The sequence below is a fragment of the Otolemur garnettii genome, unplaced genomic scaffold, assembly GCF_000181295.1.
Source record: "Otolemur garnettii isolate 467f Iridium unplaced genomic scaffold, OtoGar3 scaffold00029, whole genome shotgun sequence".
In the NCBI taxonomy this organism is placed as follows: Eukaryota; Metazoa; Chordata; class Mammalia; order Primates; family Galagidae; genus Otolemur; species Otolemur garnettii.
In genome coordinates, this window is record NW_003852424.1 from 18,452,579 (window position 1) to 18,469,036 (window position 16,458).

A 16,458-nucleotide genomic window follows, 5' to 3' on the forward strand; every position below is an offset into this window, starting at 1 on the left:
ATATTTTCCATTCAAAATATTATATACATTAAATAACATGATATTGGTAACAATATAGTGTAGGTTTCCTGGGAAGCAGACTCTGTGATAGAAATGTACATGCAGGAAGTGTATTTATTGGACAGTGCTATCTACATGAAGACCAGTGAGAGTGGAAGGATGAAGCAGGATAAACAGAGCAAGAAGTTGAACTCTATCAAAGTCCCAACAAATGTCTCAGTTGTGTCCCTTGCGGAACCTCTGAAGTTGGGAAAGCCCTTTAAAGATGTCTTGAATTGAGGCAATGGCCAGTCTTTGGATATCTGCTGCCCCACAAACATGAATCATGAATGAGACAACTCTCTTTAACCAGGGGCAATAACCAGCGGCAATTACCAGAGAAGAACTCAGCAAAGAGCAGCCAACTACCCATAGTCCTAGTAGCTGAGGGAAGGAATGCTGCAGTCTGTAAAGAGTTGGGGGATTTGTGAGAATCTGGGAAGCACATCATAGCATCGACTACGGATGATCAGAAAGAACAATATGTATTTCATAACTTACAGCAAAGTTCTGCCTCAATCCCAGATACAAGTAAATTTGAAATTATGGAAGGGTAACATTCTAGCAAGAAAACAAAGAAACCATTCCAGCTACTGGAATTACGGAAACTTTTGATGGTAAGAGACAAAAAAACAAACCCAAAGGAAAGGCCTCTAGATAGTGAGGAGAATTATTTTTGGGAATACTCATTATTTTTTTCCAAAGTCTCAAAAAATAGACAACTAATATTTATAAATAAAAATAGAAGATAATTTCAAAAAACTCACTGGCTTTTCTGATACATTTTAATTTTGGGATTATGCAGTTGATACCTATAGGGTGAGTTTCTAGAAGAATTCTGTGCTACTTATCTCTGTACCCTGGCCCTTCACATCCTTCCAATATAATATATCTTCAGTAAAGACTCAGAACAAATACTAAGAATGAATATGTTGAGAACAAAAAATATATGAGCAGAAATTTTGGACTCACTCTCTTAACTGCAGAGAATGTGAGTTTATTCCTGAATTTTGTGCCATATTAACCACTACTCAATCTTAAATCCTAGTTGCCAAATTTGGGGGAGATACATGGTTTGTTCTAGCATGATTCTGTACAATATAATAACCATTATTCTGTACAGAATTCTGTATAATAACCATTATATTGTACAGAATTGGCTATTATATAGCCACATGTAATATTTTAAAATTTAAATTAAGTAATTAAATTAACAATTGAGGTTTTTCAGTCTTTACCACATTTTAGGTTGCTGGTGGCTAATGTGTTGAATAGCATAGATATGGAGTGTGTCTGTCATGACTGAAAATTCTATCACGTGGTACCAGCTTAGGTACTTTTGTCCCTCTGGGCTAATGAATTCAAGAGCACATAACCAACTTCCTCCAAGTGGCATCTGAGGTTTCCAGATAAAATATAGGTTATCCAGTTATATTTGAATTTTAGATAAATAACAAATAATTGTTTTACTATAAATATGTCATCCCCTTGTGCCTGAGACATGCTATATAAAAAAATTGTTTACCTGAAATTCAAATTTCACTGGACATTCTGTGTTTTTATCTGCCAAATCTTGAAACACTATCTAAAGAGCAAAAATTAGAGCATTGGCTCCTTTTACCACAGGGAGTTACTCTGAGGAATTGAGAAGGGCTGATACCTGGACAAAGAAGGTATTATGAGTTATTATGACAAAAGGGATATGTAAGTTTTTCTGTATGTGTGAGGAAGGCTAAGAAGAAAATTCCCAAATATATTTACTATTTCTTCTCTCTCTTTCAGATTTCAAAAGCTTTTCATTACAGAGAGATGCTCGAATCTTGAGTGTCTGCCAAACCCACCAATTCTCAGAAATAAATGGATGGATGATGTTAATGTTCCTATGTCACTGGTTGATTTGGCACCTACAAATTTTATTATATTAAAAACTTGTTCTAAGTTTATTTCTTTGTGTTTTCATGTGAGGAGGAGTAAGGTGGGTAGGGGAGAGAGAAAGAATATGTATATAATTGAGAGAAAGCTCTCTTTAGTACAAATTGTGTTTACTTTTTTGAATAAGCATTATATTCACAGGGTTCAAACAACTTAAAATAACTAGGTATGTATTGAGAATCCATCCTACAACTTCCTCCTGATGATCACTTTTTTTCTTGTGTATTTTCTTCTTGTGTTAATTTATACTGATTTCAGTCAATAACTAATGTATCTTATCTCCACCTTTTCATTCTTATAAGGTAGCAGACCATATACAGTAGTATACTGTTCTGCTCATAAAACTATAGCTTGGAAAACTTTCCACATAAGAACACATGTGAGAAGTCAAAGACTGAAAATAAAAGGTTATTCCGAAACAAGAAACAAAAGAAAACAGTGTCCCGGTTCTGTGTGGACACTGCAGAACCTTTTGCAACATTGGCCTTTATTTCCACCTGGGTGTGGGCAAGCAGAGTTTGAGAAGGACGTCAGCGCCTGGGTTAAGGTGGATGGAGATTTAAACGGTCAGAAGGGTAGGGATTGGCACATTCTCTCTTTCTTGGGTGGGACATTCTATTTGGGCAGGTGCATTCTATTTGGGTGGGTTGGTTATATTTGTCTCTTATCAACATGGAGCTTCTCATACACAGTTGTATGGTATTACACTATAGGGATACATTGTAGTTTATGTAATCTGTGCCCTGTTAGTAGACATTTGAGTGTTTTCTGATTTTTCGCTTTAACACATCTCTGGAATGGGCTCAGCGCCTGTGGCTCAAGTGGCTAAGGCGCCAGCTATGTACACCCAAGGTGGCAGGTTTGAATCCAGCCTGGGCCCGTTAAACAACAATGATGGCTACAACCAAGAAATAGCCGGGCGTTGTGGCCGGCGCCTGTGGTCCCAGCTACTTGGGAGGCTGAGGCAAGAGACTCGCTTGAGCCCAGGAGTTGGAGGTTGCTGTGAGCTGTGATACCACAGCACTCTACCCAGGGGGACAGCTTGAGGCTCTGTCTCAAAAAAAAAAAAAAAAAAAAATCTCTGGAATGCTTAACACTGATTTATAGCAAAATTGAAAATGCTCTCCTATTCTGCCAGAATGGTGGAACATAAACTGAAATTCCAGTCACTCTTGGTTTGCACTCAAGGTTCTTTTTCTTAAAAACTATGTGACTGTCACCAGTTGAAAAAGATCATGTGTATAGATTATTTGGAACTCTAAAAATCAACACAAATAAAATTATTTGATTTTCAGCACTTTTGTGTGTGTGTGTGCGTGTGAGAGTTATATATAATACACCGTGATAGGAGCAGAATTCCCAAATTCCAGTCAGGGATGAGCAAATAAAAGGTGATGCAAAGGGGGAGGAAAGCAGTGTCAAAAATTATTAACTGATGGCCCCAGGATACCTTCCCAACTAAATTGCCATTTCCAGTCCTCCCTGCATATGAAACAGAAAACCACCCTTCTTACCTGTTCATGCCCCCAACACCACCTAATTTTTTATCTTCAGGTCAGGTTTTAAGAATGGCTCTGCTACTCTAATAAAATCTGTGTGTGTGTTATAGGTTGGGAGCCTGTATGGTGTACTTGCTGTATTCCTAATGCTCAGCGTCAGCATGGTACCTAATGTCATCTGGCATATAGTAGTTACTCAAATAGCTAATGAATTCATGAGGCCATCTCTGAATGGAGATTTCAATTTTGACTTTGAATTTTCAGGAGCTAATGGGAAAGTCACCCAATTTAACAGGCATAGTAGAAAGAGACATTTAACTCATTCTTAACAAATACCTAGACCAGGGGTCTTCACACTTTTTAAACAGGGGGCCAGTTCACTGTCCCTCAGACCATTGGAGGGCCAGACTGCAGGCCCCGGATGAGTTGGCTGCTAAGCAGGACAGGCAGTGACAGCAAAATACCTGGCGGGCCGGATAAATGTCCTAGGCCAGCCATATATGGCCTGCAGGCTGTAGTTTGAAGATGCCTGACCTAGACAATAAATCTATAAAAAATTATAGAGTGGGTGTGTGTTTAAACATACACATACACAAACATGCAGCCAGAAGTTCTAGAGTGACCAAGAAATCTCTAGTTAAAACACTTAGGCTTGTGTTCTAGCTCTGCCATTTACTGATAATTTTACTGGGAGTTAGTCACTTGCCACCTCAGAAAAAGCTTGTCAACTGTAAAATGAAGAAATAGTACTTCCTAGAGTTGTGAAAAACTATCAAAAGAGATGACTCAAGAGAGCACTTTGTTTCTTGTAAAATTTCAGATGATCATGTCCAGCATTCTATTAAGACTCACTCTATTTATCTACCTCTCTCCAAATGTAGAAAAATGAAAGCAGGAAAAGATGTTGGCATTTCCATCAGGATTTGCTGGCTTCCACTGTAGAGATTAAAGTAATTGGGGTTGTTAAGCCAAAGCACTAACTGCTTCTGGTTGCGATATACTCCAGAATCAAGCCTGGCAGACATGCCAAGTTGAAATGGTAGTAAAGGGTACTCACGCACCTCCCACCAACTTAACCCTGAGTTCAGAAGCAGCAGTCCTGGTGGCATTCCAACTCAGCTGAGCCACCTTTCAGGGAGCAGAAGCTCCCTGGACAGAGATTCCCCACACTCTTTCCACTGTGCTTTTGTGGGTTTTGTTGTTGTTGTTGTTGTTTGTTTGTTTGTTTACGGACAGAGTCTTACTTTATTGCCCTCGGTAGAGTGCTGTGGCATCACACAGGTCACAGCAACCTCCAGCTCCTGGGCTTAAGTGATTCTCTTGCCTCAGTCTCCCCAGTAGCTGGGACTACAGGCGCCCGCAACAACGCCTGGCTATTTTTTGTTGCAATTTGGCAGGGGCTGGGTTTCAACCCACCACCCTTGGTATATGGGGCCAGTGCCCTACCCACTGAGCCACAGGCACCACCCGCCACTGTGCTTTTGGTTCCACTTGACTCTCTGGCTTCAAGAAAGGGAGAATTCATCTCTACTGAGTATCTGAGCAACCTTAGCGGAGAATGGAAAAATGAGGAAAACCCTTAAGGAGAAGGGCCCTAAGGCCTGTGGAAGGAAAGAATAAATAAAGGGCAGGACACAGAAATTCCCTTAGCACAATCTCTGCAGATGGAGGACCAAGACTTGGGCTCTGAACTATAGGTGGTTGGTCTTGTGCATGGTCACAAAAATAGGTGAATGCATTGTCCATGTCCACACACCAAGTTACATTTTTGTCTTTGTTGTAGTCATTTTCTTAGTTCTCCAATTGAAAATCTGTGCATCATTTTGAATCCTTCCTTCCTTCCTTTCAACTGTGTGCTCCCTGTAACATTGTTAGCCTGAAATTGGCTGTGATGGGGGTATCTACACCATGGAAATTATCAAATGCTACAAATTAGCGCTGTTCTAGCTCTTTGTTTCTAAAGAGCCAGTTGTTACACATTTGCTAACACACTACCATTGTTTTAAATATCCTCTGCTCCTTCCTAGTGATTAGTCTCATCTCTCTCTCTCTCTCTCTCTCTCTCATTAGCTCACTCTATTGAGCTGTTTTCCTACCTAGAAGGATACTGCCTCACCTCCCAAATGCATCTGGCATGATTCGAGTTCCACAGTCTTCCCTATGATCTGCATCCTATGATCTGTAATGTTTCTCACCTCCTCTATGTCTGCTTTCCATATTTTATGAGGAATCCTAGAACACTCTTCTCACAGATACTCACCTGCCTCAACACCTCGTTTCTGTCCATCTTTTGCTCAAATGTCACCTACACAGTGATGCCCTCTCTGACCATTCTCCCACTGCCACAGGAGGAGAGATGTCTTCTATTGATAAAAGAATGGCCATGGTCCTGTGGGTGGTGACGCTGGGAGTGTGGACTGCCAGCAACAGCATAGCAGGAATGCCATGAGCAAAGGCACTGTAAATATAGGAGCAGAGCTGTTTAACTGATGACCCCAGGGACTTTCTATGGGTTGCCTGGCAATGAAATGGGAACAATGGCTGTTTCTTTCCCTGTGGGAGAAGCCAATGTTCCCAGGTGCTGGGAGGCTGGCTTTCACAGCTGACATCCACGCAGAGAACATATATTTACATTCTCCTTATTCAAGTTTGATCTCATGCTTTCTCTATGAAAAGGGAACAGTATGGGCTATGTGTGGTCCCCTTCTGGGGCACAGGCCCCTGTGTGTCAGGCTACTCCCCTTAAGCCTCACAGATCTGCAGGCTACAGGAGAACAGGCACTATGCATCTGCTAACCTGTACCCATGAGTTTCAGCTGGCATAAGTGATACTGTGCCTGCTGACAAGACAGAGGGCAAGAGTGGGTAGACCTGTTAGAAGGAGTTAAATGACCTCTGGAGGTGGTAGTCAGTGAAAATGAGTGAATACAAACTTTTATTATGGGGCTAAACTTTTAATCATATTCTAATCACTTGATGTCTTATTGTTTCAAATACTCTTAACAAGACCATCAACAAACAGTTCTATCTGTAATTTTGCTTTTATTCTTTTGTATTCCCCCAATTCTATTATCTATTCTTTTACTCCTATCTTTCCTCTCCATTTAGCATTCATTATTTTTAAAGGAGCACTTTGAAAAGGTATCTTTTCTGTTTTCATACTGGGTAGTCAGTACCCAAATATGAGCAGGCCCTACCTCTGTGCTCCATGGATGCCCCAGTGGGAATCAGTCATGCAGGACCAAAGAATTCAGCTCCCAGTTGCTGGTACCCCCCAATATGTGTTGAGAGGCAGCATATGTGAATTTTTCTCCGCTTACTCCATGTTTAGGAAACAGACTGCTTGGAAATAGCTTTTTCTTCTTTTCTTTCTTTTTTTTTTTTTTTTTTTTGAGTCATATTCACTGCAACCTCCAACTCTGAGCTCAAATGATCCTCTTGCATTAGCCTACTGAGTAGCTGGGACTACAGTCATGTGCTACCATACCTGGCTAATTTTTCTATTTTTTGTGGAGACAGAGTCTTATTGTGTTGCCCACGTTGGTCTGGAACTCCTGGCCTCAAGTGATACTCCCACCTCAGCCTCCCAGAATGCTGGGATTACAGATGCGACCTATTGTACCCTGAAACTAACTTTTGGCTCAGAAGTTATTTGAGCATTGATATTCCTCGGTGCTCAAATTTACAGCTCTGTTATGCAAAAGAGATTAGGATTATAATGAATAAACTTTTATCTCATTTCATTAATTAACCTCTGATGTTCACTTTGTACCAAACATGAACTGATGTTACTTAACCCTCATAATAAACTCATGAAGTATGTACTATTATTATTCCATTTTTTTAGGTGAGGAAATTGACACACAGAGAAAAGAAGTAGCTTGCCCTTTTGTATGCCTAGTAAAATGGCAGGGGGTTAGGGGAGAAGGAGTGCAAGTAGGATAAAACACAGGGAGTCAGGTTTATAGTATTATAGAGAAGATACATGGAAAGGACTTGAAAAAGCATCAAGCACAAAGGAAGCCCTCAACAAATGCTAGCTGATGTTTGCTACTTGTTACCGTAATTATTATGATCATTATTATTTTATTACACAATGACATCAGTGGTCTATTAGCCCGCAAAATTAATGTTGGGGCCAAAGAAAAAGGTCCCCTTTGCCCCTTAAAGTTTCATTGAAAAATCAGTTCACAAAAGACAGATTAATTGAGAAAAGGCATACAAATTTATTTAACATGGGCACAGGAGTTTTCACAATGAAGATCCAAGGATACAGGGAAAATTATCAGTTTTTATGCTTAAATTCAACAAAGTATGGACAGCCATGTAAAATTATGGGACAAAAGGCTATGATCTAATATTAATGGGCTCATTAGGGAAACCCAGAAAGGCCTATGTGTCTAGATTCTTCTTGGCATTTGTAAGTATGTATTTCTTTCTTCTGAGGATGGGGAGGTTTCTTTCTGGGATGAGGGGTCTTACACCCTACAAGCAAACAATGTAGTTCAGATAATTTCTTTATGGCCAGTTTTTACATAGAAAGATGTGGAGGGTTGGTACTTAGAGTAATATTTTGGGGTTTTATTGTTGACTTTGGGGAAAAGTGGCTCTGGTTTCTATGACACACCTTGGGAAAGAAGAATTCTAGTTTCTATCATTAGCCTCAGGGGAGAATCGTACAGAAGACATGAGGGCAGGAGGGCAGAAAAAAATTTTTGCTTCTGAGGCCTTCATTTTCCACAATTGTTCTCTGAGTCCCAACCTCAAGAATGGCCTACCTCTTCAGAGGTTTTGTTTTATTTGATTTCATTGGGTGTTTTCTTAGACTAATTTCATATTTTACCCTGTGCTTTAGTTTTCAACAATGAAACACCTGAAATAAGACCCTAATCCTTTTTTATTTTTATGTTAGTTATGATGTTCTAGGAGAGAAAGAAATTGGTTTTAGGAACATGAGAAGACATTTGATTTTAAACAATTTGTTCTTTTCATTTGTCTATTATCCCACCAAATGACTGCAATAATAAAGTCTATCATTTGATTTTAGGGGCAGTATGAGATGAAGAAATAAATGCACGAGTTTGGCCATCTATCAGATCTACTTTGCATCACAATGAGACCTTGAGTTGATTATTTTCTCTTCTCAATTTGATTTCCTTTTCTGGAGCTAGTCATGATCATCTACGTGGGAGAATGGGATCTCAAGATTAAATGAGGATAATATACTTGACACATGTCTGACACCAAAAGCCCTGCCCTCTTCTCCTTTCTCTTTTCCCTTATAGATGTGGTTCATCTCTGGTATAGTCATTATCTTTTAGTGTGTCACAAGTTCTCCCAAAACTTAGCAGGTTCTCAATCAACCTAAGTCCTCTGGATCTCTCACAAGTCTGCAGCCAAGATAAAGGACAGGACCACAGTCATCTCAAAATTCAATGTAGAATTGATCCACTTCTAAACCTACTTACATGGTTGTTGGTGGAATTCACTTATTCCAGTGCTGTTAGATTAAGAGCCTCAAGTTCCCATATGGGTTTCTCCACAGGGCAGTTATTTTCTTCTCAAAGCAAGAGGGAACTTCCTAGCCATAAACCACAACCTTTTGTAACCTAATCTTATAAGTGACACACCATCACTATTTGTTAGATGCAAGTCACTAGGTGCAGCACACAAAAATGGGGATAATGCAAGAGCATGAACATTCAGCGACAGAGATCATTTAAGATGATGCTTACCACACTGGATAAACTACAACCCATTTTAAACAAGGCAAAACTGTCTTCTTGATTCAGCATCTTAAAAATGGAAGTGCACATCTGTGTTTTCTAGGGAATCTGGTTGAGTACAGGTACGGGGGCACAAAATTCAGCATCTGAAATTGCAGAAATATTTGTGTTGATTTTTTGCTTGTTGCTACCCTTTGCCTGTTCACAGTCTGATGCTGGTGTGCAACACTAAAAACTACATTTCCCAGGTTTGCTTGCTGTCTGGTTTTAGTAGATCAAACCAATGGAAGACACTGATCAAATATCCTGGTGGAGCCAGAGTATTTTTCCTATTCCTGTTTATTATTTTTAAAAATTGATTGGCTGATGGAGTAGCACCTGTGGCTCAGTGAGTAGGGCACCAGCCCCATATACTGAGGGTGACAGGTTCGAACCCCCAGCCAAACTGCAACAAAATACAGCCAGGCACTGTGACGGTTGCCTGTAGTCCCACCTACTCGGGAGGCTGAGGCAAGAATCACCTAAGCCCAAGAGCTGGAGGTTGCTGTGAGCTGTGACACCACCGCACTCTACTAAGGGCAACAAAGTCAAACTCCGTCTAAAAAAAAAAAAATTGATTATCTGAAGTGCAGTGGCATCATCATAGCTCACTGCTCCCTAAATGCCTATGCTTAAGTGATTCTCCCCTTTTTTCTTTTATTCCTGGGGTTTCTCCACCCTTGCTGATATTCTAACTCCAATCTCGCCAGATAGCTCTTCTCTCTTGGTGGTCACTATTCCTGTCTTACCAGCCTGCCTGTGCTCTTCCCACTTAGCTGGGATGGAGATTCCAGCTCCAATTTCTAAATACTAGTGCCACTTCTTTCCTTTGTTCCTTTCTGCTACTGCCTATCTTTGAATTGTCCCCACCTGCTCTCTTGGGTTTCTCAATTCTTTCATCATGTGCTTATCTAGTTACCTTTATTACATTCCTTCCATATGAAATCCCCAGAGTGGTATCTCTTTGTTTAACTGAATTATACACTGACAAACAGGAAGACTGAATAAGACTGATGAGCTTTGGCTTTTCTTGAGTAAGCAGTGTTTAAAGTGTTATTTAGTCCTGTATATCTGCCCTTGTCCCCACTCATACTCACTCTGGAAGTCCAGAGTTCGGACACTTCTTCAGGAGATCCCTTCACCATTCTAGATTCAAGTTTTCTGTTTTGTAAAGTGAGAAGCTCTGTGACATCTGTGGTCCCTTAGATCTCTGAATATTGGGGACTCCAGAATTTTCCTACAGAGAAAGTTTAGAAACAGCATTCTGGTTGGAAAGAAAGTGGAGCATTTTATATGAGACCAAAGTGGGAAGATTAGGAAGAAAGAAAGAAAAGGAAAGAAACAAACAGAAACCCCCAAACCCTAAATTGTCTACATCACAGAAGTGGAGTGTCACTGGTGGAGACAACGAAGAAGGCTAACATGGATCATGCCATCGTTTCATAAAATAAATATACTGTCTTGCAGATTGCTTCCTGTTTTCTAGCGCTCTCCCTGATTTCTCCCTAGCCCCCAAATCAAGAAAAAGTGCTTAGGAATAAAGATAACAAATATGAAAATAACATTTCATTTTACTTGAGGTGATAATAATTTACAAAGGATGGTAAAATTGGTTATGGTATAGTAGAAATAATAACAGGAGGAGAGGCAGGAAGGAAATTTCTCTTAGCATAAGACCATAGTTAATTTACCTAAAATCCTGTATATAGTTTTGTCTTTTGAAAAATAATGGTAATAATAGTACATGGGGTTATTACAAGAAGAATTTGTCAAGTGCTTAGAAAAGTGCCTGGCACATAGTATCTATTCTATAGTAAACTTTATAAATATGTTGCAATAGTTTAAATCATAGCAGACTACACTTATGTTGTAACTGTTGTGAATTACACAGGAATATTATACTTAGTATAAGTCTGGAGAGTCCAGGTAAGAGCAACTCTAAGAAAAGGAATGTTGTTAATTATCTAGAAAAACAAGAGCTCATAGAATAGTGAGTTATTGGCTGGGCGTGGTGGCTCATGCTTGTTGTCCCAGCGCTGTGGGAGGCTGAGGCGGGTGGATCTCCTGAGCTCAGTTGAGTTTGAGACCAGCGGAAGACCAGCATGAGGCAGAGTGAACCAGAGTGAGACCCCATCTCTACAACCACCACCAAAAAAACCCAGCTGAAACTTGTGATCCTAGCTACATGGTGGGCAAGAGAACACTACAGGAGGAAGAAGTAAACAAAAGAAAGAAAGAAAGAACAGTGAGTTGTTCACTGTATTTTTTCCATAGTACCTTGTGACTGTCCCTGAGTTAGAGGAGTTGACTGATCACATCACTGCTTGACAAAAAGATCCCTCATTATAACTCTATACTCAGAAGGTATCCTCTAATATGTGCCATGATCGCCAGACCAAAAAATAATTCAATAAACACATTTTTGATCTTTGTTTTTAATATCAAGTATATCTTTCAGTATATGTTAATAAATTAATGACATGGCTTATAAATCCATCTCATGTGAATTTTGGTTTGTATAATCACAGTAACAGACAGTATGTATGGTTATTCACTATGTACCAGACATTGTTATAAGCATTTCAAACATATTATTGAATTCTAGTAATAATTCTACTAAGTATGTAAAGAACTTCACCCCAAAATATGGCTCCTTGGTATAAGGGGTATTTTGAATTAAAGGTCCTTAGAGATCAATAGACACTGGAAGAGACCTTTCCTCTATTTGCATGAAAACCAGATAGACCCACCAAAGAGAACAATTGTTTGTCCCCCTCCTGCTTCCCTCAACCCTCTCTGTCACTACCCAAAGTATAGGATGAAGTTATTCTTTCAGGTTCCTTTATCTGTTTAAAATCTGAACCTACCAAAGAAGAAAACACTTACTTCTGGTCCATTCCCCAAGTTTTCATTAATTGAACTTATACTGCAGAAAGACTGAAGTCTGTCAACAAACCTAGAAAGCAGACTTTTGTCACAAACCATTGCCTGCTTTGCAGACCCAGAAGACTTTGTCCCTGGCCACTGTACGTTTTGCAAGCCCATTGGATCCCCCTAAAAATAATTTTACCACTCCTCCAATCATCTACACGTCCTCATATCCCTTTCCCATCTTTAGTCTATTGGGATATTGGTAATCACTCTGTAAATTTCCCCCATGTACACATTAATAAATTTGTGTGCCTTTTCTTGAATTACTTTGTCTTTTGTGAGTTGATTTTTAAGTGACTCTCTAGAAAATCTAAAGATTTTCCCTTAGACTATCCATAGCTAATAGTTGTATGGGTTAGGGGTTTTGGTAAATTATATAATCAACAGCCTCTAAATCTTGGTAGATAACAATAAGAAGGGTTATTTCAGACCCAAACTGAATGCTTTGGGAATCACCAATGGCTTTGTTCCAAGTTCTCTTTATAGAGGGACCCAGGATGAAAGATGATACACATATAAAGGGATCTCATTGTTCTTAAAGCTTCTGCTGCAAAGTGGGCATATGTCACTTCCATCCACATTTTATTGACCAAAGCAACTCATATGTGAAGACTGTTATAGATGTAGTAGAAAACAGTATTCCTTACAGGGGAGGAATATTGTAAACCCTTATCAATAGGCAGTGATGTTTAGTACTCCTATAAAGGGCAAAATTGGGAGAAATGACACGATCAATTGCAATGTTGTCACCCAAATTTTAGGCATGAGAAAATTGGGAAATGAAGTTTACTATATATCTTAAAAACACCTAGTCAATGATGGGATTGAGATTTGAAATAAAGTGGTCTATCTCCAGAACTGTAATATCCAGATACAAAGATGGCCCCCATAATTCTAACCTCCCAGTATGTACACACTTGTGTAGTTCCATCCACAATCAGATAGATCTGAACTAAGGAGCTAACAGAATATCGTAACTTTGAAAGTCGGGTCATAAAAGGTATTGTGACTCTTGCTTTGCTCTCTTTTGGATTTCTTATGCTAGGAGAAGCCAGATACAATGTGGTGAGACTTCCTGAAGCCCTATAAAGAGTTTCATGTGCCTAGAAACAAAAGCCTTCTGCTGATAGCCAACTTCAACCTGCCAGATAAGCCATCTGAGAATAAGCAATCCTAGCCCCATTCTTCAGCTTAAGTTTGCAGATGACTAAAGCCTCAGCTATCTTGACTCCAATCTTGTCAGAGATCCCCAGTCACAACCACTGAATTAAATCCACTGTGGAAATCCCTGACCCATGGAAACCATACGATATATAAATCTTTATTATTATTTAAAGTCACTAAATTTGGGGATAATTTGTTATGCAGCAAAGGAGAACCACTTGAATCTGCGTAATCATTATGTCAAACTGCCCCCACATGTGAATTAATGATCCTGTGTAAATATGTAATTCTTACATTTATAAACCAGGAAGTCCATATAATGTAAGAAGAGTATAAAGGGGAAAGTAAAGGAATATTAAGGAAATAATTCTAGGAAGTATAGTAGACGAAGACAGAAACTGAAGAACTGAGAAAAGGTACACAAGAAGGTTGAATGCAATGTGTTTTCATTCATTGAACCATCTCTTCTAAAGATACCAGCAAGATTTTTGAATAAATAAATGCTGAAGAGATTGATTAGGAAAATGATTATGGGTACAATATTAAGGTTAATGGAAAGGTAGTCAATATTTTCTCTAAAGACCCTTTTGTTTTGATTAGAGACAAAGTCTTATTTGCTCTGCTGCCTAGGTGGAGTGCCAGTAACATGATCATATATACTCTATATACTATATACTCTATATACTATATACATATATATTCTATATACTCTATATATATATACTCTATATACTATATACATATATATTCTATATACTCTAACTTCTGGGTTCAAAGGATCCTATCCTCCCAACTCAGCTTCCCAGCACCACATGCACAGACAGAATATTTTTTATTTCTATAGAGATGAGGGGGTCTCACTATGTTGCTCAGGCTGGTCTTGAACACTTGGCCTCAACCCCATCCTCCTGCCTCAGCCTCAAAGTATGGGGATTATAAACATGAACCACTGCTCTCAACCTGTATTTTGACTAAAGAGTAAATATGGAGACACAAGAATAAATATATACACCCATTTTATATACTTAAATTCTACCAACCGAAGAAAGTACATCCCAATCCACTCTCATCCCCAAATCTAAAAAACTTTTTACCTGCACCTTTTGTGAACATCCCTCCTGCTTCTGATTCCATAGGATTTTCCTCCTTGTACCATGCAGGACAAGCCACTAACCCAGATTTTCTTCTTAAAACAATAACGTGTTCCTCGTGTTTCCATATGCTTCAACATCCAGATTAAATTTGTAACCATTTATTAGGTTTATTCTTTTCATATTTTTGGCTGTTTTATTTATTTATTTATTTAGCTTTAGACCTATGTGGAATAATTTAATTCTGAGATTAGAGCTTAAAATGTATGTGTGAGTTGGTGTGTATACATGCATACATGCATAAGACAAAATATTAAGATATAAAATATATGTATATATTATATAAAATATATAGAAAGATGAAGACCATCTCGTAAATTACAGCCTATAACATAGTGTTCCTTCAGTCTACTGATTGTGACCCATCGTTCATGAAATCTATTTAGCTAGTTGTGATTAGCTTTATTACAATGAAAGAGAGAAGAAAGGGAAAAGGAGGAAAGAGGAGAAAATGAGAGACAAGGAAATTTTATTCAAAGTGATACCTATTACTTTCTCAAACTTTCATTTTGTTAATATTTACGTAATGCATGAGTGAGTGTAAGTGCATGATGCACATGTAAATGTGTTTCTGTTTATAGGTTATGGTTAAAAATATTTCTTAAAAAATAACTGGTCAGCTAAGAAATACATAAAAATAAACCCAAACCATTACTCTTTAGGCTACTCCTTTTGTATAACAAAGTACTCCAAAACCCAGGGGCTTAAACCGCCATTCAGTTATTCCCACAGATTCTGTGATCTGAGATTTAGATAGCGCAGACTGAAGTTAGCTTATTTCTGTGCCATGATGTTTTGAGACTTCAACTGAGAAGACTTGACCACGAGTGAAATCACCTGGAGACTCCTTTCACATTTCTGAACCTTGAACTAGGATTGTTCAGGAATCAGAATGGCTAACCAGATGGCCCAAACATCCACTCACTGCTGAGAGTGCAGTCTCCACTCACTGCTTGGCTTTCTCACTGTGCAGTGGCCCCAGAATCACCATAACTTTTATAGGACAGTTCAGAGATCCAAGCTTGAGGATTCCAACAAAATTAAATTAAATTTGCCATATTATATAACAATGAGAATATCTGCGAGGAGTAGACAAGGTAAGTAAATACATTGGGACACATTTATAATGTTAAACAGCAATGAAAATCAACAAACTTGAGCTTTTTGCATCAACATAATATGTAGAATGGATTTTACTGAGGCAGAAAAACAGGACGCAAGATCCTAAATACCCTATGACTTCACATGTATAAATTTTAAAAACAGGACAAATTGAACCATATGGTGTATGGGTACATTTATAAAAGTTAAATTTATAAACTAAAAAAGGGAAACACTTTCAATGTAAGTTCAGATAAAAGAGAGAAAGGATCCCAAGGTAGACACCATCTGGATGTCTGGGATACTCAGCAGACATTTTTTAAAAAATAATCTTTATTAAAAAATTAAAAAACTTTATCATAATTTTAAGAACAAAATGTTTTCTAATCATACACAAATCCATGCACATTATAGAAATTGTGAAAACATTTAAAAGTTTAGACATAAAAATAAAAGTACAATAATTTGTATTTCCACCACTGTGGAGAATCAATATCATATAGTTTCCCCCTGCCTCGTCTATGAAAAATGTTACAATATGGTGAAATATTAAGATAATTTTTTTAGAAAACTTTTTTTATTTTGAACCTAAATTTGGATTTACCAAAAAGTTGCATAAATGGTAATTTTTTTTTATTTCCTTCAGCTGGCTTCCCTAATGTTAATGGTTTACATAACCATATACAACTTTCAGGAATAGAAATTAGACATTGGTAGAATATTAACAAAACTTCAAACCTGATCCAAATTTTTGCACTAATGTCCTTTTTCTGTTCTGGGATCCTATTTAGGATCCCACACAGAATACAGTCATTATTTTATTCTTGGTCTTGCATAGTATATAATATATATATAATAGTTCTGCAGTTTGTTCTT